Here is a 13,692-nt window from a genome sequence, read left to right on the forward strand (position 1 = left end):
CCGCCTCCCCCATCCGCAACCCCTGGAGCCTCCCTACTGGATTTCATGCATTGTCATATATGTTACAGCCCATAGAATCCAATTTGTGTACACAGATGTCCCTCTGTGCAGGTTCATCCATTGAAGTCTAGTCAGTCTAAAAGAAGATCAACTTAAAGAAGATCAGATCCCCATCACCTACCACTAATCAACTGCCAATAGTTCCTAGGCTAGGGTTGGAACTTCCCATTTCCTTCATTCTACTCTGGGTTTTCATAAGATTGTGTTTTCATGGGTCTTGTACATGCTCACACCATTGCTTTAAGTTCTTATGAGATAGTTCCCAGAGGCCTGGAAAATGCTGCTCCTTTGCAATCATAGCCAAATACACATGGCTAGAGAGGTCATAGATCCTAGAGAAAATCCTACCTCTCTCTGTTATATCCCTAGACAATTGTAATTTCTTACTATGTGCTAAATATGGATCATTATATTTACAGAAAAGTACACCATTCCCTACTCATCTAAATAGCTTCATTTTGCAACAGATGGAGACTATTACATAGTTCCACAACTGGTCAAACACAAAGTATGTGTTTCTGAGGAATGCTCTACTACAAACATTTAAATTTCTGTTAATAAAAAAATCCTAATTCTCTTACATTCCTTTGACTATAAAAACAGCAAAACAATAAAACTTATTTAATTTTATATTGTAGCTTATTCTTAAATAGTGGGGAACAACATCAGATCAAGGTTATAGGATAAATGTACACATATTATTAATGCTAAGTGGATAAAGTAAAATTACGAGGGAGAATAATCAATTCAGGCAAGGTACAGTATTCATAAAGAAAACATAAAATAAATTATAGGGAAATAGAGAGCACTTTAAATGAAAAATGAACATGTCAAAAATAGGTAAAATAATTTTTTTTCCTATTTAATGCATATAAATTTGGCCACTACTCAAGTACTCATTTTGTGACACACGTCTTCAGACTTTGATTCATTTGACTTTGACAGCCCATTTTATCTTGAAAGCCTTTACTTTAAAGTAAAAAATACTTATAGCCACTTTTTTCTTTTTCATCATATATCCCTGACCCATCATTCAAAACAAGTTTTCATGAAACCTTCCCACTCGAAATCTTTAAAGGGTTTCCTACATTTTAGACTAATTCAAAAACTTACATGGGCGTATGTTTAAAATTCCAAGACCTGGACCCACCTTAGTTCTTACCACCATACACTCAAATACATATAAATAAATAACTCTGTGGTACCTAAAAAGAATTTTAAGACTCTTCTTTCTATGACCCTACATGTATGCTGAGACTTCTAATTACCTCCCCTCCTAATCCTACGTATATGCTGAGAATATTACCTCCCCTCCTAATCCTAGCAGAAATGAATTGGTGGTCCTGAAAGGTAAATGGATCCCAGAACTATGGTGAGTGTAATGATGAGTTTGCCACAGAGAAGTTAGACCATGACAGATGAAACCAATAGCAAGCCATGAGGCAGACATATAATGGTGAATGAACTACTAGCAGGCCATCTGGTAGTTGGGCTACTGCAGTGGAACAGTTAGTGGGTCCCAGTTGTTTGGGTTATAGATAGTAAATGTAACTGTTAGTAGGCCATGGACAGTTAAACCATGATGAATGGGAACGTAACAGTCCATATCGAGGAAGCAGTTAGTGGACCCAGGTGGTTGGACTTCATATAGCAAGTGAAACTGTAAGTAATTCATGGGCAGTTGAAATACCATGAGTGGAACCATTTGTGGGTCATCTAGTGGTTCAGTTTTGACGTGTGGAACAGTTAGGCCATTGGGCTGTTGGGTTATGCTGTCTGGAACCTTTAGTGGATCATCCAGGGGTTGTGCTACAAGTGGTAGAATGGTTAATGGACTACAGGGGTACTGGATAGAAATGCTAGAAACCCATTAGGTGTTAGAGTATGGCAGGTGGCAGGCAAAAAATTAGCATGCATTGGGTACTTGGTCTTCCACCAGAGAGGACTGGTACAGCAACATGCCACATTTTGCAAATTAGATTTGCCCACTGGATATTTATACAAGCCCTAGGCACCAACTGCAAAAATAAAAAGCTGTTCTTGGTCTTCAGTCTCTCAATTTCCAATGTATTTTTTAATGAATTTTTGTGAGTTTCATTCAATATATCTTAGTCATATTCAGAGGCCCTCCCCATCCACCCCCCATATAGGCACCCCCACTGGATTTTATGTATTCTTTAATATATGTTAAAGCCTTTTGAATCAAGTTTGTGTACCCAGATATCCCCCTCTGCAAGCTCATCCACAGATCTAGTCAGTCTATGTAAAGTCACTCCCTCAGAGAAGATCAGCTCTCCCTCACCGAGCAGTAATCAACTGCCCAGTAGTTCCTTGGCTAAGGTTGGGTACTGCTGTCCATTTCCCCAGTTCTATGCTGGGTTTTTATCTGATGGAGTTTGCCTGGCTCTTGTGCATGCTGTCACTATTGCTGTGTAATCTCTAACTTCTTAAAAGAACTTTAAGGGGAAGAAAATATTCTACAATAACCAAAAATAGGGTTTGTTTTGCTACATCTGGACATTCTGGGTGGCAAGAGATTGTCAATATATAATAAAGCAAAGGGGGAAAATCATATGTCTTATAAATGTGCACTTGCCTTAGAAAACAGAAACGTCCTCTGAATGTGCCATTTTTGAAATAGAGTTGCTAGAACACCTATACACGTGACTCCCGGTACGACAATCAGTAATAATGTTTTTCAGTGGTTTGGAAAAGATCTAAAGTCCTTGTAGAGAAAGAGGACCAGCTCTCCAAGGTAGTCATATGGCGAAGGCATTTTTTTTCTATTTTAATCATTGCTGTATGCATATAATACTCCTCATTACTGTAGACAAATGCTCAGTAGTTTTCTAAAGATATCTTTCTTGATGTCCTAAAGTACTACTTAATATAATTTAAAAGTAGAGTAGTGAGGTAGTATATTGTGTTAATCGCTTTTAGTAAAAATTCATATGAAATGTGATTTTGAGGGGAATAATAAAACCCATCCTGAGTGAATACAGTCTGTCTGTGCCTGGTTCCTAGAAGAATGAAATGCACAGAGTCCTAAGCAATGTGCTTATAGTTAAGAAGAGGAACTATTGTCCTATTTTTGTTTTACTTTGCGGTAAACACATTGCATATAAAGGATAAAGATGTTCTAATTTAAAAGATTTTGTCTTTCTAGATGTCAAAGTGTCTGCCAGTGTATGACAAAAATGAAGTACTAACCTGATATATTTTTACATTTGTATTAAAATTCCTCGGCAAGACCATTATCTGAAAATTTGAGCATTATAGCCCATTGGATTGGGAGTGAGAGGAAGAATCTTAGATTAGAATGCTCATACTTTGTACTCACTTTAATATTAGACGTTTTTGTAATGGACGTAGTTCATTGAATACTTCTATGTATATAGTGATAAAAATGAGTCATTAATTGAAACATCTAATTATTATGTTTAATATATATAATAAAATATCACTTTTGTTTTAATTCATGTGAAATATTGCCTTTGAAGAATAGATTGTGAAACTAACTCTGTGATCAGAAGGGAACTGTCTGTATTTGCTCAGTAATGTGGAGGAGGTAGGAAGGAAGCAATTGCTAGTGTATTTTGAGTTGGAAGTTTTCAGATAACACATCTTGTACATTTTGTTTAACTGTGTGTATAGTGCATATAATGGAAAAATAAAGACAAAATTGGTAACACATATTCTCTGAATGTTGAAATATTTGCAAGAATATAACAAGGTAGTAAATGTAACATGTCTTGCACACTTCACATTGAAATTTACAGAACACTTACTTTGTGGAAATTATTGTTATATTAATCTGTTCAACTGCTTTGAAGAATTACTTGAAGAATTACTACTTGTCAACTTCCTTAAAGGCAGAAAGAAGGTATGGAAGGAATGACTCATGAATTAAATGCTTGGGCTTAGAAGATGCTTCATATAATCAGTGCAACAAATAAAATTCTACTTACCAGTGCTATGTACATAGTACACCAGTTCTTACATAAATGCCTATTCCTGGATATTAATAAGTGATTGATGTATTTTAAAAGTAGAGGTAGTAAAATAAGGCTTTGTATATGTAGAAACACTACAGAGAACTACTATGCCTTAGGAATAGGATTGCTAAAACACCTCTGTAAACAGTGCATTCCCTTGCTGTTATAAAGACCATGACCAAATGCAACTAGAGGAGGAAAGCTTTTATTTCATGCTGCAACTTATAGTCCATCATCCAGGGAAGCTATTCTGGATAGCTTTAGTGTCAACTTGGCACACCTGGGTTGAGGGAGCCTCAACTGGGGAAGCACCTCCATTGGACTTGCCAGTGACCATGTCCGTGGGGCATCTTCTTGATTGTTGAGTGATGTGGGAGGGCCCAGCCCACTGTGGCTGGTGCCACTCTTGGGTAGGTGGGCCTGTGTTGCATAAGAAAGCAGGCTGAGCAGGGGCCAGGGGAGCAAGCCAGTAAGCAGTGTTCCTCCATGGCCTGTGCTCCAGCTCCTGCTTCCAGGTTCCTGCCTTGAGTTCCTACCTTAGGCTGCCTCAGTGATGAACTGTGACCTGGAAGATATAAGACAAATAAACCCTTTCCTCCCCAAGTTGGTAGTGGTCAGAGTGTTTTGTCACAGAAATGAAGAAACAAACCACAACAGTAGCCAAGGCAAGAACTCAAGGCCCAGGATCTTGAAATAGAAAATATGACAAAATAGTATTTACTGCTTTGCTCTCCCTGTCTTTCTTAGCCATCTTTCTTATATAGCCCAGACCCACCTGCACAGGGATGACACTACCTACAGAGGATTGTACCCTCCTATATCAATTAGTAATTAAGAAAGTGCCTCACAGACATGACCCAAAAACTATCTGATCTGGGAAATGGCTCAGTTGAGATTCCCCTCTTCACAGTGACTCTGAGTGTATGTCAAACTGACAGCTGAAGCTAACCATGAAAATTGGGTTGAGAGAAGTGGGAAGAGGGAAATTCAAAAAATTTAAAAGTTGTTTTGTTAGTATGTTGTGCTGGTCAGCTTCAGTTTAGTACTTAGCACACATGGGAAAAGGGAACCTCAATTAAGCAATTTCCTCCATGTTCTTTGATTCAGAACCTGAATCCAGATGCCTGAAGTGAGCTCCTATCCTGACTAAGCTCAGTGATGGATTGTGAACCCTTTGTCTGCAATGATCCCTGATCCCAGGGTGGGTGGAGTATAACATAGGCATCCTGTCCAAGGGCCCAAACTCTGCAGACTCTTATATTCTCCATGTTGGGCATTTGTGGCCTTCTGTATTCATTGCCCTCTGTTGCATGAGGGAGTTTTGTTGATCAGAACTGAGAGATGCATTAGTGTTCTCTCTACCCCTTTTTGTACTGTGTTCCATGAGCTTTAGGTGTAGAAGTTCCACTGTATACATGTCACTTAGGGTTGTGCGTTTCAGACATTTATTATGTGTGTATGATCAGTTGTGGAACTCTATAATAGTCTCTGTCTGTTGCAAAAGAAGCTCATTGTATGAGTGGTGACTGGTATGCTTGTCTGTAAACATAAGGATCCATATTTAGCATATAGTAAGAAATTACATTTGTCTAGGGATGTGCCACCCTTAGGATTTTCTCTAAAATTTATGACCTCTCCAGCTATGTGTATTTGGCTATGTTTACAGTACCAAATATGAATTCCCTCCCATTGAGCAGCCTTTATGTCCAATTAGGTAGCTTTTGATTACCCCAAAGATAAAGGTACCACTACTGACCCAATGCAGTTTGCTGTGGCAGTCATTGCTGTGGTTATTAGGTCTTAAATCTGGGATTAGACTATGGATTGATGTTCTCCCTTAGCAGCTTGCATGCTGTCCTCCAAAACTATGACAGTCTTCAGGGAGGTGGCTTCCAGGTCAGTTCCAGCTCCATTGTTCCAAGTTCTGTGTCCAAATGTGTCCTATCTTCATGAATACAGTCTTACCTTCAAGTTCTGCAAGACAATTAAGGGCTGTGGCAGTAGCCTGTGTAATTTTGGAAGTCTCTTGGACTACCCTGGCAAAGAAATCATAGTCCCTTCTTTTTAATGGACATTTTTGGGGCAATTATTCCTTAAAAAGCAACTCATGTGCTCCAAAGTATTTGCAGAAGTGAAACTTTGTACATAACTTCACCCTGAAACCACTTGACTCAGAGGTATTTGGATTGATGCTTACATTTCTATTCTACTTTTCGCATGAGATGATATTTCAAGGCTTTAACTTTGCTATGCTTTTTAAAAATCTTTCATGTAATATGTTTTAATATCTATTTCTAAGTGTTTTGAAAACTAAAGACAACAACTTAGAATTCTGGAACAAGTGTATTCCACTACAGGAAAGTTATGTTTTGTTTTGCACAGTTATTTTATTTTCTTCAGTTATGTCCAGGATTCTACTGGGAGTGTGTAGCATCCATCCCTTCGTGGATGTGATGGATAGTCTTCGTTGTCATGTTACCTGGATTTGAAACTGCAGTGGAGATGCAGATGTATATCGGGGGCGGGGAGAGTGGGCGTGTGTGTGTGTTTGTGTGTGGGGGGGGTTGTGTGTAAAGTTAACAGAAAGGTTTAACTAAGGATGATTGACCCCCCCTGAATGTAGGTGGCACCATCCCATGGGATCTAGACTTAGATGGAATAAAGAGATAAACAGGAGAAAGCAAGCACAGGAGAAACATTCATTTCTCTCTGTTTCCTGACACCAGATACTGCATGTCCCAGATGCCATTCCTTCCCTGACACGGTGAAATGTATCCTTTTAAAACCCTGAGGCAAAATATATCTTCTTTACTTTAAGTTGCTTCTTGTCAAGTATTATGTCACAGTAATGAGAAAAGCGATAAATTCAATGGGTATGTACCTGTTACAGTTAAATGCTATCTGGCTAAATACTGAAATCTAAAACTTACTTCATGGATAATGCTTATTAACACTGTGGGAGAGTATGCCTCTAAACTTGAGTTGCTATGTGACATTTGAACACAGTAATTGCCTTCATGCGTTGGCTTGGGTATAAGAAGAATTGCAAAGGGGCAACTCTATCTTGTTAAACTTTTTGAAAATTAGTCTATTGACAGAGTGATTGGCAAAGTTAATGATGTGAGTTTCCTTCTTTGTATTTGAATTAAAACACAGTTTAATTTAAATGTCATCCAAAATAAATTCTTGAAAGGAGAACAACTTGTAATGATTTTATTTTGGCACATTATAATTATATCTTTCGTATTACTCCTTCATTTCAATCTTCTTTCAAGTAGAAAAGCGTGTTATAAGTTTTCATTTTTTATGAGAATACAGTAATCACAGAGAAAGTAACAAAGCAGAATCAAAGAACTATGTGACTTACATTCCCAGTAAAACTTACCTTCAGTTTATCATACTATCTCATTTCTCCTATCACTGTATCATGAGAGCAATGGTGTAAATGGAAAATAAACTGTGTGAACAAATGGTGTTGGATCATGTGTAAAATCCTTTAACACATCAGATATACTGCTGTCACATGGCACAATCTTGCAAGGAAAGTTGTTACAATCTACTCCTAAAGCTTTCATTTTTTATAACCCAAGCCTAAGAGAATATATCTTATAAACCATATAATTTGAAATAGAAAAAAGGAAATTAGGAAGCTAGCCTTAGAGTAACGTATCTTCAGTACTGGGTGGTAAATTAATCTTACCCTAATTCATAAAATGTAACTTACTTTATTCTGACTCAGTTCCTGCCATAAATCGGGCAATATGCAACTAGGTCTGGAATAGATCTGGCTAGGACAGAGTGGAACAGGACCAGACAGTGGTTATCAGGAGAATTTAGAATAATATGCCTTGTGAGATTTGTATATTAATAACTATTCACTATATTCTATGTTGTGTGCTAGACATTTGTGCACATATTAACTAACCAGAATGTCAAAATGCTCACGAAGTGCTAATGAGTGTTCACCAAGTGCTAATGAGTGTTCTTTTAATGAAGAATGAGACAAAACTAGCTAAAGTTTGATGCCCAGGTCACAGGCAAAGTAAATGAGAGAAATGGAACATGATTGAATCATAGATGCTATATACTAAATTTAAATGTTATCCCCCTGCCACTATATTTCAAACACTCTGAGGAAACTGTGGTAATCTACCTATTCAAATTAACCAGGTCAATCTCTAGTTAACAGTTTTGCTCTCCATCATGTAGCTGGATTGGTTTCAAGCAGGACTTGTGAGATACGCATAATTCTAAAAGAATTATGGAGTAGAGGTAAAGAAAAAAATTGTCAACTAGAGAATATAAAATATCACAGAAGGTAGGATTTGGTGGATATGAACTTTGGAGAATTACAGAACTATTAAGGATAATGGGAAATTCAACACGAAAAGGTATGGGGTGGTTGGTATTGCCCAGGACCACAGAACACATAATGATCTTGCACTCTAGTCATTTTAAAATGCTTACATTTTTGACATTTTGAGAAATATCACTGAGGTACTCATTGTGAAAATCAAAATTCAGAATAAGCTTATCCCAAAGTTTTTTTTTTATGTTCCTTTCAATAAAGTCTCTATACTCTCACCCAGATGTCATCATTGACCTACTTTGCTTAAATATAGTATTTTTTTTGGTCTTTTTGAGACAGGATTTCCCTGTCACCCCAGCTGTCCTGGAACTCACTGTGTAGACAAGGCTGGCCTTGAACTCACAGAGATCCACCTGCCTCTGCCTCCTGAGTGCTAGCATTAAAGGCGTGCACCACTACACCCGGCTAATATAGCAATTTTTAATTGTCAAAATATCTTAGATGTGGTTATACTTATGTATATTGTGTGTGTCTGGCTTCTTTTCCGTATATTCTATTTGCTAATCAATACTTAATACTTTGTTATACAGAAACACTATAATGATCTGGGAATTTGAAACCATATTAACTTATGGCTATTTAAGATAAAGTTGTCTTGAGCATACATGTCCATGTCTTGATATGGACATATATTGTATTTCTCTTGGTAAGTCACCTGGCCGTAAAATATTAAATGTCTTTGTAAATGCTATGCAATGTTTGTAAATAAATGTATGATATTTCTCACCAGTGCCATTAATTATTAATTATATTACTTCTAAAAGTGATTATAATGTAACAGGTATCATCTGCTTCCTCCTCATCATCATTGACCAACTCAGGATGGAATTCAAACACCTCATGACCACTGATCACCAGCGCTTTCCCTGCTTTGTTACATTCAGGGAGCAGGTGGTGATGAGGTTGATGATTCTGTGGGTATAAATGACATAGATTTAAGCCTGTACATCCCAAGGGATGTGGAAGATATGGGTATTACTACAGCCAGTCTTGAAAGATTCAGTACATATGCTTCAGATAAAGATGAAAAGAAATTAAGTGAAGCTTTGGAAGGTAAGGCCGAAAATGGTGAAAGAAGTGATTTGGAAGAGGAAAACAGAAGGGGGGGGCAGGAAAATGGGTCCATTGATGCTGTTCCTGTTGATGAAAATCTGTTTACTGGGGAAGATCTGGATGAACTAGAAGAATTAAACACACTTGATTTAGAAGAATGACACCAAATACGTTGAGGGAAAAACTCATGTGTTGAAATTGACTACATTAATGATTTTTCCACCTAGAGTCACCAGGATGTTTGTTTTCCATGCTGATTCTGGAGAGATTATTCTCCTTCAAAGCCGAAATATTCTCCCCATGTCTTCTCTTCTGATTTTGACTACATCTCAGTAAGTTCAGAGCAGTTCAGGATAAATTAAAAGTGGTCATTTCAGAAAATGATTCATGTTGTGACTGTTCACTCAAGTGGGAAGTATAACTGCTTTTCCAGCTTTTCATTCTCATTGGATAGGTGTTATTATCAGCAACAAAAATTCATATTATCATTTGATGCACTTTTGAGTGATTTCCTTTTATTTATGTTTTAAAGACTGCCTAAAGGTGAGCACTGTACTTGATAAAAGAAACTGCATATGCAGATCCAGTATTGTATACCTTTGCACAATTAGATGGATACTGAAAATGAGACTTTGTTAATGTGACAGGATCAGCTACAATGCCCTGTATTAATCAAGCTGTTTAAAAGTTCTCTCTTTTTTGCCAATAAAGTTATATATAAAGTCCAAAAAAGTGATTGTAATGTACATTTCACTAATGTTAAAATACTGAGAACCATTTCATTTGAGCTTTGGCTACATATATACCTTCTTGTGTGAACATTTTCAAAAGAAAATCTATAAGCAAACTATGACCGTTTTAGAAGTATGTGAGACAGGGTCAGAGAGATTGCTCAGAGGTTAAGAGCACTGACTGCTTGTGCAGAGGACCCAGGTTTGATTCCCAGAACTTACATGGTGACTACCAACCATTCATAACTCCAGTTTCAGGGGAATCCGACACCCTCTTCTGACCTCTGCAGGCATTGCATGACATGGGTGCACTGACACACATGCAGGCAATACACTCATATGCATAAAATAAACAATAAACTAAATATTTTTTAAAAAGTATGTGAGAACTGAACTACTTTTCTTACCTTGTTATATCCAGTCTACATGATACCACATGACAGCACATATCATTAATAAGATTAGCTTGAATCATTAAACCAATTGCCTGTGTCATTTTGTCCACACTCTAAAGTTAATGCCTCTAATTTCCATACTTGACTTTTTCTCTCATGGGGAAAGAAACAAGTCTTTTGTTACTCAAATATCAATAATGAAACCTTTCAAAATGTCTGTGTTTGGTTGTCTCCAGAGTTCTAAAAAGACTTATTCTGACAGTTAAAAAACAGTGTTTGTTAGATTATATGTAATATTATTGTGGCTGTTTTTTAACCACAATAGCACTTATATACTGGTGTTTATTTTCATGGAATATATGATTTCTTAAATTCTATTTTTGCCAACTTCCTTAACATGTTTAAAGAAATATTTCTTTAAATTTTTAAGTAAAATCCATTTTTAGCTATCTCAGGTTAAAACATTAAGGATTTGCAAATTGAAGGCAATAGCTTTTTGAAAATAATGAACCATTGTAATATAACATTTCAGCAAATGTAATAACTCAATTTCAAACTTGTGGTTGGTTGTTTCTAAAATGTCTTCCACTGTTTTTGATCTCATAGTTTCCATATATTAATGTAATCTCCTCCTGTGATGGTTAAAATTATGTATCAATCTGATTAGGCTAAGAGAGGCCGACATAGCTGGTAAAGTATTTCTGGATATGTTTATGACAGTAGATCTGTATTGGTTACTTTTCTGTTATGATAAAACACCATGACCAAGACAACTTATAGAAGGAAAAATTTATTCGAGCTTATAGTTTCAGGGGTAAGAGTCCATTATGATGGGAAAGGCACAGTTGCAGAGGTAGCTGGAGCAGAAAGCTGAGTGATTATGTCTTCAAACAGGTAAAGTAAGCAGAGAGTGACTGGAAAATCCTGCCAGTCTTAAGAACTTTCAAAACCTGCCTTCAGTGACCTGCTTCCTCCAGCAAGGCCATACCTCCTAAAACTTCACAAAACATCACCATCAACTGGGGACAAAATGTTCAAATATTGGAGTCTATGGAGGACATTCTCATTCTAACTCCATGGATGAGTTAGGCATGGCAGAATGCCACCATAGCAGAAAGCTGAGATCACATATATCCATAGGCAAACAAGAAGCATAGAGGGCAAAACACTCAAATCCCATTCCCACTAACGTTCTTGTTTCCACAAGGCCACATCTCCTAAAGGTTCCATGACAGTCCCCAAATACTGTCACTAATTGACCAAAAGTTCAATAGTTGAGCCTATGGGAGACAATTCTCATTCAGACAACATTCCATTCCCTGGCCCCCATAGATGCATGGCCATAATATAATGAAAAATAAACATTCACTCCAACTTAAAAAGTCCACATATATAGTCTTTAACAGTCTCAACACTGTTCAAAAGGAAATTGGTACCAGACGTGGAGCATTGGTGTGAAGCACCCAACAATGTTGGTTTTTTAAGGTATGTGGAAAACTATGGAATTTTGGAACCAGCTGAACACTGTAAGCAGCATTAGTGGGCTGTTCTAGTAGAAGTCCAGCTTAACATGTTTCAGAGGGAGATGAAAATAATGACCTAAACAGCAACTGGTCTATAGGACATTCCTGTGATAGGCTGGGAAGATTCTGACTACCTTAAGCTTAAGACCAAAGAACTTTCCTGAAGCTAAATTTAAAAGTAATGGAAGTATGTCTTTGAAGGAGGAAATTTCAAAACAGAATAAAATTGAAACCGTGTCTTGGTTATTACTGCAGTGGTTTGAATGAGAGTGTCTGCCATAGACTCCAAGAATTACATTTGTTCCCAGTTGGTGGCACTGTTTGGGGGTAGTCATGCAACCTTTAGGACATGTGAAGCGTGTCACTGCAGGTGGGCATTGGGAGTGTATCATCTTGCCTATTTCTAGTTTGTTTCCCTCTGCCTCCTGTGCTTGCTTAAAGATTTGAATGCTCAGCTTCTGGCTACAGCTGCCTCTTGCCATGTCTCCCCTCCATGATGGACTCATCTCATTGGAAATGTAAATGCAACAAACTCTATAAGTTGCCTGGAGAATTGGCATTTTATCACACCAACAGAAAGTAACTAAAATAATTACTGATAAATTCTATGCAGATCTATAATGAAAAACAGCAAGTGGAGCAGAAAGAAAGAACAAGATGAAGCCCACACATCCCCTTTTTCTAGCCAGGACACTGGCCCACCTCAACTCTTGGCATGCCTGAACTCTGGACAACCCTCGTATTCCAGACTCCCCACCGCTTCCTGATCCTTTGCACCCAGACCAACCCAATTCTTCCGTCTAGTCCCCTGAAGCCCTGAAGACCTGTCCTCTTCCCCACCCCACCTTTGCACACCTGATACCAGGCTTCATCCATGGCTCTACCACTGCCAACCTCCCTGTCATCCCTGAGGCCAGACTCTTTCCCTGATAAGTTTGACCCCAGCTATTGCTCCTAGACTCCTACAACCTGATTCAAACTCCCAGTCCTCACACTCTTTCCTTGGCACACCAGACACTGGACTACTCTCTTGACAGACTCCCCATGGCTTCCTGATCCTTCCACCCAGAACAATCCAATTCTTCAGTCTAGTCCTCTGGAGCCCTCAAATCCTGTCCCTTCCTCCACCTCACCTTCGCACACCTGAGACTAGACTTCATATCTGACTGTCCCACCTCCAACCTACATGGGATACCTGAAGCCAGCGTCTTCACTGTAAGTTTGAATCCACCTATTGTGCCTTACTCCTATGACCTGATTCAAACTCAAAGCCTGTACATTCCCTTTCTCCTTTTAGCGTGGGCACTGGCTCACCTAGTCTCTTGGCACCCTAGACTTCTGGTCTACCCTCTTGGCCTAGATTCCACACTGCTGCCTGATCCTTTGCACCCAGACCAACACAATTCTAAAGTCTAGTCCCCTGGAGCCTTCAAAGCCTGTCCCTTCACCCACCTTGCCTTTACACACGTGAGACCAGCCTTCATCCCTGGCTGCTCCACCACCAAAATGTATGGGATTCCTGAGGCCAGCTTCATTCCCTGGAAGGTTGAACTAGTCAACAAAGCC

General features: G+C 38.3%; 1 pseudogene; it reads right to left on the reverse strand.

Annotated features, from left to right (window-relative positions):
• The window catches only part of LOC103724679, a 39,484-nt pseudogene extending 26,482 nt beyond the window's left edge, over nucleotides 1-13,002 (reverse strand).
• Nucleotides 13,003-13,692: the final 690 nt, after the last annotated feature.

Source organism: Nannospalax galili, unplaced genomic scaffold (genome assembly GCF_000622305.1).
Source record: "Nannospalax galili isolate Female #2095 unplaced genomic scaffold, S.galili_v1.0 scaffold167, whole genome shotgun sequence".
Lineage (NCBI taxonomy): Eukaryota > Metazoa > Chordata > Mammalia > Rodentia > Spalacidae > Nannospalax > Nannospalax galili.